General features: G+C 45.6%; 1 protein-coding gene across 5 annotated transcripts in view; it reads left to right on the forward strand.

Annotated features, from left to right (window-relative positions):
- Nucleotides 1-785: 785 nt before the first annotated feature.
- The window catches only part of mgmt (O-6-methylguanine-DNA methyltransferase), a 412,755-nt gene continuing 399,448 nt past the window's right edge, over nt 786-14,092 (forward strand). For 4 of the 5 annotated variants that reach the window (XM_072557616.1, XM_072557619.1, XM_072557615.1 and 1 more), the window contains exon 1: nt 786-1,009. The gene's annotated coding sequence lies outside the window, so the exon portion shown is untranslated. Of the gene's footprint in view, nt 1,010-1,086; nt 1,157-14,092 lie in introns of those variants that run through there. The other variant, XM_072557617.1, reaches the window with a different exon arrangement.

Genomic DNA, 14,092 nt, shown 5'->3' on the forward strand with positions numbered 1-14,092 from the left:
TCAAAACCCCGGTTGAGGCCTTCCTCATGGGTGGGTATCAGCCTTGGCTATCAGCTTCTGATCGGAAACTCTACATTGTTGCATACCCTGAAGTCTACCTTGGAGGACGGTTAACTGAAGATCCAAAGCTGAATGTCCTTGACCACTGAAAAGATCCCCCCTGGGAGGGCACATCCCTGTCTGGTGATTGTTGCACAGTGTCCATTCATCCAATGTCATAACAGCTGCATAGTTTCCCAATATACCCTGCCTCAGGTGAATAGGTGTTAAGACAATCAAGGTAAATGGCTTGTATATCAGTCTGGCCTGATCCAATGTGGCAGTGAATTCATGGTGTTGCCATGAGTCTACTGGCTCTTGGCCTTCTAGGTGATAGCGGTGACAGGTGTGGGGGTGCTATTTCAGAAACTTTGGTGTTTACTTCTGATTTATAAGCAAATATTTTCACCAAAAACGCTTTTTCTTTTTAGGCAGTAACTTTTTGGAAATTAAGTTTATAACTCTGCATGCTTTAAATTCGTTAACCTTTCAAAAAAGAGACAACATTAAGACATTTGCCCACAAAGATACTGATTAACTATCGAGGCCAGGAAGGCAAATTGCTGGATCAGAAAACGAATATTTTGATCTCCACCAAAACAGTCAGCCTGGAGTTCGGAACAAGTACTTATCTTTACTGATAATATATATTAAAATCAAGGAAGCCTGGGCAAACGATTAACAAGTTAAAACAAAAAAAACTGTAAATGAATAATCTGCGCAAACGCATCAGCTTCTGACGAAAGTTCATGACCTAAGCGGGGAACTTTACTTCTGTCTCCGCAAGTACAGCCAGATTTGTTTCAACTGAGATGTTACAGTGTGTGCAGGAAGTCTGCGAATTCCTGAGAAAGGAGGAAACAAGTTCTTGAGGAGTTTAGAGAACGGGCAAGGGCAGCTCTCCCCGGGAACTTTCACGTTGTCAGCAGCACTCCGTGAGGGCTGGACCTTCCCTGGAGCACTCAGTGCAGTAAGTCCCCAGTTTCTCCCAGTCACTGAGATCTGTCTTCCCCTTCCTTTCGCTTCAAGTCCTGGAAAGTGTTGCCTCCCACGTGACAGGAGTGGAAGTCGCGCAGGCTCAGATGGGACACTTTGTATCCTTCAATGTATCCGTTCTGTGGGTATCTTGGCTGGAGTTGGAAACATCGCCCTATCCCACATTCAGTCACCGACAGCGTAACTTTAATGGTGTTACACCCCATCGCCGGGGCCTCCTGTTACAGCGCCGCGCAAGCCCATCCTGTGGTTCCCCATCAACTCCACAAACATCCATCTCCTTTATCATGCTTTGCTCGGGATTCTTTGGCTGGGGTGTAATTTGGTTTCCTTCATGCAGCTTATCTTCCTCATTTGTAGTGATCCCGCCGACAGGCCCAAAATAAAACGCACTGCTGCTTTAAGAGAAAAATGATGCCGCTGAGGAATGCACTTGGTCTCTTCTGCGGCCCAGAGCATTATAAAAGCCGTGGCACCGAATGATTCACAGTCTAAGGGCTTCTCTGCAGACTGACATTTCAATGCGCGGGTACACTTTGCTGACAGCAGGATCCTCGTGGAGTACATTCACTAGTCACCATGCAGTGCTGTAAACAGGCTAATCTCTGACTAGTGAACATACTCCAGGTGGATATTTTACCTGACATTACTGGCACTAGTCTGTTTCACTTCAGTGAAACATTAGTCAGTGGGGTTTTATGGAGATGTCCTTTGACTACCAATTATTATCCGTTCTTAGAAGTATGTTAAAAATGAAATGCTCTGGGATGTGTAAGAGGGTGAGTACTTTACATAATAGTACTTATCCCTGCAGTGCTGCTCTTTAAAGAGTTTGCAGTGCACGGGTGTGAAAGATACACAGCGTGAGCAGCTTAAAAGCACTGGCTGTTGTGTACTGATCTTTGTTTATGCAGCCATTATTTTAAATATAAAACAATCACTGATATAGTCAACAGAATCCTGAAATTCTACTACAGTCGGTAAGGTTTTTTTGGAGAACTCATGTGATTAGAAAACACTGTTTATGTAAGTCGCTTTGCAGAATAGAATGTTTGTGATTGGACCTGATTGCACTCCAATCACTTTGCCTTACAAATAATTAATACCATAAGGACTCCAATGAAGCAGTTTCTTATGTTGTCACTTTAAAAAAAAATCATTTTTATAAGAAGGCAAAAGAATGCAAGAATGTTAGTAGCAGCATTTTACAGTATTGCATATCAGAGAACATACTTGTCGATGCAACAATTAAATTTGGCTTCTTCCCTTCGCAAGTTTCCCCAAAACTACTGTTGAGACTTCACTGTCAATCCACACACTGACAGCCACTCACTGCAACCCTCAGACTGCATCTGATCCATGCCCAATTCATTTGCTGGCAACAGTCGTCATTTCTGATATCAGCCTTTGAATTTGAACCTTTGGGGTGTAGGATCGAGCTTGAATGCTGGACAGCTCAGAACCATTGCACAGAGCATTAAGATGGGGGGAGATGATGACCGAGTGGTCTTACTGTCAGACTATTAATCTGGAAAAAGTGAGGACTGCAGATGTTGGGGACCAGAGTCGAGAGTGTGGAAAAGTACAGCACGTCAGGCAGCATCCGAGAAGCAGGCGAATCGATGTTTTGGGCAAGTGCTCTTCAACAGGAAGGGCTGATGAAGGGCTCTTGCCCAAAATGTCTATTGTCCTGATCCTCAGACAATGTCTCACCTACTTTTCCAGCACCACACTCTCGACTGTTAATCTGCAGGCCCCAGGTAATGATCTGGATAACTGGCTTTGAATCCTGCCATGGACTATGGTGCAATTTGAATTCAGAAAAATGACATCTGGAATTTAAAGTCTAATGATGACCAAGAGACAATTGTTGATTGTTGGGGAAGACCCCATCTGGTTCACTAATATCCTTTAGGGAAGGAAACTGCTACCTTTGCCTGGTCTGGCCTACATGTGACTCTGGATCCAATATGGTGACTCCCAATTGCCCTCACCAATTAGAAATGGGCAATGATTGCTGGCTCAGCCAGTGATGCCAATGTACTGTGGATTTAAAAAAACTAATCAGCAGTTCACAATATTGTGGACCAAAGAGACAATATAATAGAGAAGTAATCTGATTGGTCTGTCAAATCTCCTGAACTTTGACAAGGTTTTGGTTATCTGCCCTAACAGCTATCTACATAGCTTGATGACTTCTTTTTCTCTGATCCTGCTCCTGTTGCACTTGTTTACTATGTTAAAAGCACTGTATAAATTCAAACTTTTGTTATAGAGTAGGCTGCTCATTTGTCACAAGAGCTTATTGTCCAGTAAAGTGCCATACAATGTTTGGAATTTTGTTGAACAGGAATTAAATACAGATTGTAGAGAGTACTTTGTGGCACTGTTCACACAATGGTACATAGGTTGGGATAGAACAGATTATAATTAAGAAATTCAAAAAAGGAAAGAGGGATACAGAGTGCATTTTTTTTTCTAGATGGATTTAGAAATATAATTTTGAGAAGTGAATATATGTATTTGCTTCACTGTCTTCTGTACCATGCACTGTATTCTTCCAAAGGAGGTGTTTGACAAGGCTGCATGGAGTTTTGTCATATCATGGGCTTGCACACACAACTAGCTGTGTGAGCCCTCGATCCAAAACAGGAAGTATCAAAATAGGAGCAGGAATAAGCTATTCAGACTTTCAAGCCTGATTTGCTGTTCAGTATGATCATTGCTGATCGTCCAACTCTGTACCTTGTTCCCGCTTTTATCTCATACCTTTTGATCCCATTATCCCTAAGAACTATATCTAACTCATTGTCACCTTTCAATGTTTAGGCCTAAACCACATTCTGTGGCAGAGAATTCCCCAGGCTCATCATTCTCTGGGTGAAGAAATTTCTCCCCATCTCTGTTCTGCAGGGCCTGCCCCATTTTCTCAGACTGTGACCAATGTTTCTGGACCCTCCTGCCAATGGGAACATTCTTCCTGCTATTCTCCTATCTAGTCCTATTAAAATTTTAAAGATTTCTATGAGAACTCCCCTCATTCTTCAAAACTCCCATATATGTAGTACAAAGAAATCCAATCTCTCTTTCTATGTCAGTCCTACAATCAGTCTCTTCCTTGCACTCTTTCCATAGCCAGAACATCTTTCCTCAGATAAGGAGAACAAAACTACACACAATATTTCAGCTGTGGTCTCAGCATTGCCCTGTACAATCACAGAAAGACCTTTCTGCTCCAGTCAAATCCTCACACTATGAAGTTCAACATACCATTTCCCTTCTTGACTGCCTGCTGCCTCTGCATGCTTTCTACTATGACTGATGTACAAGGACACATGGATCTTGTTGCGCCTCTCCTTTTCCCAATCCATCACCATTCAGATAACAATCCGTTGTCCTGCTTTTACTATCAAAGTGAATAGCCTCGTATTTACCTACACTGTACTTCATTTGCCATGCGTTTATCCACTTGCTCAATTTATTCAAACTGCACAGAAGTATTTCTGCATCCTCTACACAGTTCGCCCTCCCACCCAGGTTTATGCTGATTGCTAACTTGGAGAGGTTGCATTTAATTCCTTCATTTAAATTATTAATCTATGGTGAATAGCTGGAATCTGATCTTGTCAGTGTTATTCTAATACTCTAATATTAAATCTTAAACAATGGACTCCAGCATTTTTCCTAATGCTAATGTCCGGCTAACTAGTCTATGATTCCTTATTTTCTCACTACCTTTTTTTTTACATAGAGTGATTACATTAGCTATCCTCCAATCCATAGTAACTGTTCCACAGTCTGTAGCATCTTCAAAGAAGACCAATGCATCTACCATTTCTGGGGTAACTTCCTTCAGTACCCTGGAATGTAGATTATTGGGTCTTGGGGATTTCTTGACCTTTAAATCCCATCAATTTTCCCAACACCATTTCTCGATTAATAATGATTTCCTTCAACTCCTCTCTCTCACATGACCATTTGTTCCCAACATGTTAAGATTTATTTATGTCCTTTATGAAGACTGAACCAAGATATGCATATAATTGGTGTTCCAACTCCTTGTTCTCCATGATGACTTCCCCTGTTTTTGATTGTAGGGGACCTACATTGAATAAACGTTTTCACTGCATTTCAGTGCCTCTTTAATAATTAAAGTTTCTGAAGGAACCTGAAAATGTAAAGTTTGATGAAAGGCATAGAAAATTAGGGGATCATGTTGCTGAAGTATGACTTGGGCAGAGGAACTGTTTAGTAGAAGCTAAGACTTCTTTCATTTTTGATTTAATTTCAATTTGTAGATCATTTGTTGGGGTGGGGGCAAAGAATGTTGAGAATCCAGTTCAGTGTTTATAGCACATGTACTGTTGAACTAAATATATGGAGTTGCCTAATGATGGGCTTGTGGGAATCATCTTGAGTGTATCAACCTCTTGGCTTGTGGCCCATTGGCAAACTTTTGGAGATTAGCATGAAATTTGAGCAAAACGTTGAACAAATTGTCAAAAACAAATGTCATTACATATCAACAAATTTTCGGAAGTCACACAAACAAATTGCAAGAGATCCACAGCAACGATTGTTTCATCTTGTTCCATATGTACTGTATTTTCTGTTCTATCTTCAGAATATAAATAACTTAAGTACTATAGCCATTTGAAACTTTGTCTGTTTAGCTTAGGTTTTTTTTCAACTATTCATGTTTATTTTTCCCCCATAAGTCTTGGTTCATCTATTTTAGTTATGACTGTTTATTTACATAATGTCTCTGAATGTTTGTCCTTCACCAAGGTGAAAGAAGTCAGTGCTTAGGAATGGAGTAGTTCCAATTTTTGCACCTAGTATGGCACCTGAGTTGTGAATAGCACAAGGCTAATAGAGTGTTTGCTGTTTGTGGTTGAACCCCAACGCTAAAAGACAGCAACATTCCTAGCTAAACCAATGATGGTTCTTCAGTTTAAAATTTGTCTTGTGGTGTCTGATCATGAAACTCTATGTAGTTTTGTGGATTAATGCCAAATATGGTGTGGTTAGGAAATATCACAACTCAATCTGCTTATGATACTTACTATTGAATGCAAGAAATTTTCATCTTAACTGTAGCCTGTTTGCAGAGATTAAGGATCAGTGGCTCTGTGCTATTGCTAGTATTGTTACAGTTATGAGGTTTATAAGATTTTTATGTTTTTTGGGAAATAAAATGAAGGAGGTCATGTGCCTGGGCTCAAAGCCTGCCTGATAGTGGGCCTGGGAAGTTTGATTGATGATATCAAAGGAAGACTTGGATAGTTTTACTTTGAAGAAGGTGCTTAAAAATTTGGGAGCATCTAGTGTGTTAGCAGTGGAAAGTGAAATTCTCCAGCATTCGAGGAAAGAGTTGTGATTGTTGCAATGTAAACTGTTGTGCTTTGAACTATCTAGTTCCAATATGAAAGAGAGTTGGGCTTTCATGGATAGCAAATCTTATATAAAGGCCCATATGATGGCTGCTTCTGCCCCTCCACTTCTTTGCGTCAGGGAGATCAAGCATAATCTTAGTGAATGGTTTGCAGAGCTCCCTAGCCGGGCTCACCGGGGCCGACCGGACCTCCCAGTCACCACCCATTTTAATTCCCCTTCCCATTTCCTTTCCAACATGACCATCCTTGACCTCCTCCATTGCGAAAAAAACAAACTAAACTGCAAATTGGAGGAGCAACACCTCATCTTCCACCTGGGCAGTCCACAGCTCGGAGGACTCAACATTGAGTTCTCCAATTTCAAATAACTTTTTTTCGTCCGACACTCTTCCCAGCTCTTCCCTTTCCCTTCCACTCTTCCCAACCACCTATCGGATTTATTCCTCCCATTGACCAACCAGGTTTTACCCTCTGCCTGTCTTCACCTATCCCCACTTCACCACGCTGCCCCTACCACCCCTTTATCTGTTGCTCCCCCTACACCTACCCTCAGTCCTGAAGAAGGGTTGCACCTGAAATGTTGACCTCTCCACCTCCTGATGCTGCCTGGCTTGCTGTGTTCTCCCAGCCTCTTGCTTGTCTGCCCTACTTGGCAAAACTGAGATTACAGGCATTCTTAGAACATCACTGCTTTTAGTATGCCTAGGTCGAGGAGAAAGGGAACAGCTAGAGGCCAAGACATATGGTTCGCTGCACAAGAATGCATATGGTAACACGTGCTCGGACAGAAAAGGCCAAACCAATGAGGGGTTGAAAATTAAGCTAGAGGAGTCAGCTAACTTGCGTAAGATGGAGACATTTGAGTGGGAGCCACATTGGAAGTCTTTTCTCAGATTCTAACTTACTTGGTTGAAAAAAGAAATAAGTCATTGGGATCTAAAAATTCTTTTGGATTGATTCTAGGAAAATTGAATGTCTGTATAAAGGGCTATGTAAGTTTACCAGTGAAGAGTGTTTTCCCAGGTGGGCTTAGAAAAAGATGGGAGGAGGTGAATCTGTTCAAGTATAAGTTACCTAAAAAGATGTTTTAGTCATTTGTTACGGTAAAGGTTTTAAAATGTAAACTCTTGTGTCAGTCATTTGGCTATTAACTGAAAGTTTTAATTTTAAAGTTATAACAAGGGTTGTAATAGGAGAAAGTGAGGACTGCAGATGCTGGAGGTCAGAGTCAAAAATGTAGCACTGGAAAAGCACAGGCAGCATTCCAGGAATAGAAGAGTCAACGTTTCGAGCATGAGCTCTTCTTCATCATTTGTAATAAAGAGCACATACTCGAAACGTTGACTCTCCTGCTCCTTGGATGCTGCCTGACCTGAGCTTTTCCAAGGTTTATAATAGGAGAAAGTGAGGACGGCAGATGCTGGAGATCAGAGCTTAAAAATGTGTTGCTGGAAAAGCGCAGCAGGTCAGGTAGCATCAAAGGAACAGGAGAATCGACATTTTGGGCATAAGCCCTTCTTCAGGAATGAGGAGGGTGTGCCAAGCAGGCTAAGATAAAAGGTAGGAAGAAGGGACTTGGTGCAGGGGTGTTGGGAATACAATAGGTGGAAGGAGGTTAAGGTGAGTGTGATAAGCCGGAGAGGAGGTGGGGGCGGAGAGGTCGGGAAGAAGATTGCAGATCAAGAAGGCGGTGCTGAGTCCGAGGGTTGGGATTGAGAAAAGGTGGGGGAAGGGGAAATGAGAAAGCTGGAGAAATCTGCATTCATCCCTTGTGGTTAGAGGGTTCCTAGGTGGAAGATGTGGCGCTCTTCCTCCAGGCGTCGTGTTGCCATGGTCTGGCGATGGAGCAGGCCAAGGACCTGCATGTCCATGGCGGAGTGGGAGAGGGAGTTAAAGAGTTCAGCCACGGGGCTGTTGGGTTGGTTGGTGCGGGTGTCCCAGAGGTGTCCTCCGCAAGTAGGCGGCCTATCTCCCCAATATATAGGAGGCCACATCAGGTGCAGCGGATGCAGTAAATGATGTGTGTGGAGGTGCAGATGAATTTCTGATGGATATGGAAGGATCCCTTGGGGACTTGGAGGGAAGTGAGGGGGGAGGTGTGGGCGCAAGTTTTGCATTTCTTGCGGTTGCAGGGGAAGGTGCCGGGAGTGGAGGTTGGGTTGGTGGGGGTGTGAACCTGATGAGGGAGTCACGGAGGGAGTGGTCTTTCTGGAACGCTGATAGGGGTGGGGAGGGAAAGGTATCCTTGGTGATGGGGTCTGTTTGGAGGTGGCGGAAATGGCGAAGGATGAGACAATGTATCTGGAGGTTGGTGGGGTTCTGTCCTGGTGGCGATTGGAGGGGCAGGGTTCAAGGGCGGAGGAGCGGGAAGTGGAGGAGATGCAGTGGAGAGCATCTTCAACCAAATCTGAGGGGAAATTGCAGTCTTTGAAGAAGGAGGCCATCTGTGTTGTTCGGTATTGGAATTGGTCCTCCTGGGAGCTGATGCAGCAAAGGAATTGGGAATATGGGATGGCGTTTTTACAGGGGGCAAGGTAGGAGGAGGTGTAATCTAGGTAGCTGTGGGAGTTGGTTTATAGTAAACGTCTGTGTTGAGTCTGAGATAGAAATGGAGAGGACTAGGAAGGGGAGGGAGGAGTCTAAGACTGTCCAGGTAAATTTGAGGTCGGGATGGAAGGTGTTAGTAAAGTGGATGAACTGTTCAACCTCTTCGTGGGAGCACGAGGGTAGCGCTGATACAGTCATCGATGGAGCAGAGGAAAAGGTGGGGGGTGGTGCCAGTGTAGCTGCGGAAGATGGACTGTTCCACGTATCCAACAAAGAGGCAGGCATAGCTGGGGCCCATGCGGCTGCCCATGGCTACTCCTTTGGTTTGAAGGAAGTGGGAGGATTGGAAAGAGAAGTTGTTCAGAGTGAGGACCAGTTCAGTCAGTCGAAGAAGGGTGTCAGTGGAAGGATACTGGTTGGTTCGGTAGGAAAGGAAGAAGTGAAGGGCTTTGAGGCCTTCATGATGAGGGATGGAGGTGTATAGGGACTGGATGTCCACGGTGAAGATAAGGTGTTGGGGGCTGGGGAAGCGAAAATTATGGAGGAGGTGGAGGGCGTGGGTGACGTCCCGAATGTAGGTGGGGAGTTCTTAGACTAAGGGAGACAGGACCATGTCAAGATATGCAGAAATGAGTTTGGTGGGACAGGAGCAGGCTGAGACAATGGGTCGGCCGTGGCAGTCAGGTTTGTGGATTTTGGGCACGAGGTAGAAACGGGCGGTGCGGGGTTGTGGGACTATGAGGTTGGAGGCAGTGGATGGGAGATCCCCTGAGGTGATAAGGTTATGGATGGTCTGGGAGATGATGGTTTGGTGGTGGGAGGTGGGGACATGGTCAAGGGGGCAGTAGGAGGAGGTGTCCACGAGCTAGCGTTTAGCCTCAGCGGTGTAAAGATCGGTGCACCAAACTACCACCGTGGATCCCCTGTCTGCTGGTTTGATGGTGAGGTTGGGGTTGGAGTGGAGGGCTGCACGTTGTGAGGGTGAGAGGTTGGAGTGGGTGAGGCGGTCAATTTCGCGGCGGCAGTTGGCTATGAAGAGATCAAGGGCGGGTAAGAGGCCAGCATGGGGTGTCCAGGTGGATGGGGTGTGTTGAAGTAACGAATTCAACACGTGGCGAGACATCGAGCATTTCTTCCACCGCCTTCGCCTCCACGCCTACTTCAACCAGGATTTTCGCCCACCCTCTGACGACCCCTTTTCCCACCTCCAACACACCCCATCCACCTGCTGGCCTCTTACCCGCCCTCGATCTCTTCATAGCAACTGCCGCCGCGACATTGACCGCCTCAACCTGTCCACCCCTCTCACCCACTCCAACCTCTCACCCTCACAACGTGCAGCCCTCCAATCCCTCCGCTCCAACCCCAACCTCACCATCAAACCGGCAGACAAGGGAGGTGTGGTGGTTGTTTGGCACACCGATCTTTATATTGCTGAGGCTAAACGCCAGTTTGTGGACACCTCCTCCTACTGCTCCCTTGACCATGACCCCACCTCCCACCACCAAACCATAATCTTCCAGACCATCCATAACCTCATCACCTCAGGGGATCTCCCATCCACTGCCTCCAACCTCAGTCCCACAATCCTGCGCCGCCCGTTTCTACCTCCTGCCCAAAATCCACAAACCTGACTGCCCCGGCCGACCCATTGTCTCAGCCTGCTCCTGCCCCACCGAACTCATTTCTGCATATCTTGACACAGTCCTGTACCCCTTAGTCCAAGAACTCACCACCTACGTTCGGGACACCACGCACGTCCTCCACCTCCTCCATGATTTTCGCTTCCCCAGCCCCCAACGCCTTATCTTCACCGTGGACATCCAGTCCCTATACACCTCCATCCCCCATCACGAAGGCCTCAAAGCCCTCCGCTTCTTCCTTTCCCGCCAAACCAACCAGTACCCTTCCACTGACACCCTCCTTCCACTGACTGATCTGGTCCTCACTCTGAACAACTTCTCTTTCCAATTCTCCCACTTCCGCCAAACTAAAGGAGTAGCCATGGGCAGCCGCATGGGCCCCAGCTATGCCTGCCTCTTTGTTGGATATGTGGAACAGTCCATCTTCTGCAGCTACACTGGCACCACCCCCCACCTTTTCCTCTGCTCCATCGATGACTGTATCAGCGCTACCTCGTGCTCCCAAGAAGAGGTTGAACATTTCATCCACTTTACTAACACCTTCCACCCCAACCTCAAATTTACCTGGACCGTCTCAGACTCCTCCCTCCCCTTCCTAGACCACTCCATTTCTATCTCAGACGACCGGCTCAACACGGCCGTTTACTATAAACCGATTAACTCCCGCAGCTACCTAGATTACACCTCCTTCCACCCTGCCCCCTGTAAAAATGCCATCCCATATTCCCAATTCCTTCGCCTTCGCCTTCGCCGCATCTGCTCCCAGGAGGACCAATTCCAATACCGAACAACACAGATGGCCTCCTTCTTCAAAGACCGCAATTTCCCCTCAGATGTGGTTGACGATGCTCTCCACCGAATCTCTTCCACTTCCCGACCCTTTGCCCTTGAACCCCGACCCTCCAATTGCCACCAGAACAGAACCCCACTGGTCCTCACCTACTACCCTACCAACCTCCAGATACATCATTTCATCCATCATCATTTCCGCCTCCTCCAAACAGATCCCACCACCAAGGATATATTTAACTCCCCACCCTTATCAGCATTCTGGAAAGACCACTCCCTCCGCGACTCCCTCGTCAGATCCACACCCCCCACCAACCCAACCCCACTCACGGCACCTTCCCCTGCAACCGCAAGAAATGCAAAACTTGCGCTCACACCTTCCCCCTCACTTCCCTCCAAGGCCCCAAGGGATCCTTCCATATCCATCAGAAATTTACCTGCATCTCCACACACATCATTTACTGCATCTGCTGCACCCGATGTGGCCTCCTATACATTGGGGAGAAAGGCCGCCTACTTGTTGAACGTGTCAGAGAACACCTCTGGGACACCCGCACAAACCAACCCAACCGCCCCGTGGCTGAACACTTTAACTCCCCTTCCCACTCCGCCAAGGACATGCAGGTCCTTGGCCTCCTCCATCGCCAGACCATGGCAACACGACGCCTGGAGGAAGAGCGCCTCATCTTCCGTGTAGGAACCCTCCAACCACAAGGGATGAATGTAGATTTCTCCAGCTTTCTCATTTCCCCTTCCCCCACCTTTTCTCAGTCCCAACCCTCAGACTCAGCACCGCCTTCTTGACCTGCAATCTTCTTCCTGACCTCTCCGCGCCCACCCCCTCTCCGGCCTATCACCCTCACCTTGATCTCCTTCCACCTATTGTATTCCCAACACCCCTGCCCCAAGTCCCTTCTCCCTAACTTTTATCTTAGCCCGCTTGGCACACCCTCCTCATTCCTGAAGAAGGGCTTATGCCCGAAACGTCGATTCTCCTGTTCCTTTGATGCTGCCTGCACTTTTCCAGCAACACATTTTTAAGCTCAAGGTTTATAATACACTTGTATGTAAATATCTGGGAATCAGCAGCTTCCACAAACCTGAGGCAGCTCTTATTCATGTTAATGAATGGGTGTTCAATGGGTGACATGATCCTATCCTTAAACGTGTCTGTGAGCACACAGAATTTTTAAACAATGCTGTCTGATCGTGATCAGAAATAGGAAACGAGAAAATTGTCTTCCCTCTCACTTCCTACCCTGTGGACATAAACTAGTTGTGATAATTTACCTGCTTTGCTAGAAACTTAGAAGTACTGTATATTGAATTTAGGACCATCCTTGCTTGTATCATTCATTCGATATGAACAATGTGCCTTGAGCTATTGGGGAGCCTCATCTTCTTATGGATAAGGTAATGTCTCCGTAAATCAAACTTGATATACTGAAAATTTCAGAACTTTAGAGCTTTCAGACCTGTTATTAGATCATTGGTGTTAAATTGCTGTCAATTTATTTTTTCCTTGAAAATACAAGACCCTACTTGGCTGCATTTACTTTATGGATATGGTGCAGTAGTCATGCCAAATTTGGGCGGCACGGTGGCACAGTGGTTAGCACTGCTGCCTCACAGCGCCAGAGACCTGGGTTCAATTCCCACCTCAGGCGACTGACTGTGTGGAGTTTGCACATTCTCCCCGTGTCTGCGTGGGTTTCCTCCGGGTGCTCCGGTTTCCTCCCACACTCCAAAGATGTGCAGGTCAGGTGAATTGGCTATGCTAAATTGCCCGTAGTGTTAGGTAAGGGGTAGATATAGGGGTATGGGTGGGTTGCGCTTCGGCGGGGTGGTGTGGACTTGTTGGGCCGAAGGGCCTGTTTCCACACTGTAAGTAATCTAATCTAATACCATCAATGTGTATTCAATGGCATGCCCCATTCTGATGCATGCTATTTGTTTTCATGGAAACCAAGCAAATTTCAGCAATAATTGCTAAAAGGCTGTCATGTGTGCACGATATACATTATTCACTCTGATTAGATTTATCCCACAATTCCAGTGAAAATTAGAAGCATGAGGAAAAAGGGATGATTGTTAACTGATGTTAGCCTGTTAGCTGTTTTGAGAAGTTCACCCACTAAGAAAAAAAGTACTTATTCAACAGTATGGCATTTCTTCAAATAGGAAATAAATGTTTTATCTGAAAAAAAAGCAGGTAAAATTCAGGTGGGATGCAAAATTGATAGTAAAGTTCAGGAAAATCAGTGAAGAATGATTAGGTTTTGTAGCTGGGTAAAATTTTGAAGTGATTTGCTCAAATGAGAACAAAGAATCCTGCCAGTGATGTTTCCTTGTGGAAACTGCATGACTGTTAGTCAGGGAGCTTGGGTCTGTTGACATGTTGGGAGTCACACTGGCTGTATAATTTTAAATTGTTATATAGGGTAGTATTTCTAATGATCAATGGACCTCAACCCTATTACACTGGAAATGAGGAGATTAGTTCTTGTGAATGGATTGCGATGATGAGCATTCCATGAGAAACCATTACTATCGCTATAGCTTCACAAATGGAGTAACTGTTGACGAGACTGTTGTGTTTGAGGAAATCAGTAAGGTAGCAGATGAAAATATAAACTGCAGCATGAGTGAAAAATGCATTTTTGATGTATACGTGGATGTGGG

Source organism: Chiloscyllium punctatum, chromosome 38, assembly GCF_047496795.1.
Source record: "Chiloscyllium punctatum isolate Juve2018m chromosome 38, sChiPun1.3, whole genome shotgun sequence".
Classification (NCBI taxonomy): Eukaryota; Metazoa; Chordata; class Chondrichthyes; order Orectolobiformes; family Hemiscylliidae; genus Chiloscyllium; species Chiloscyllium punctatum.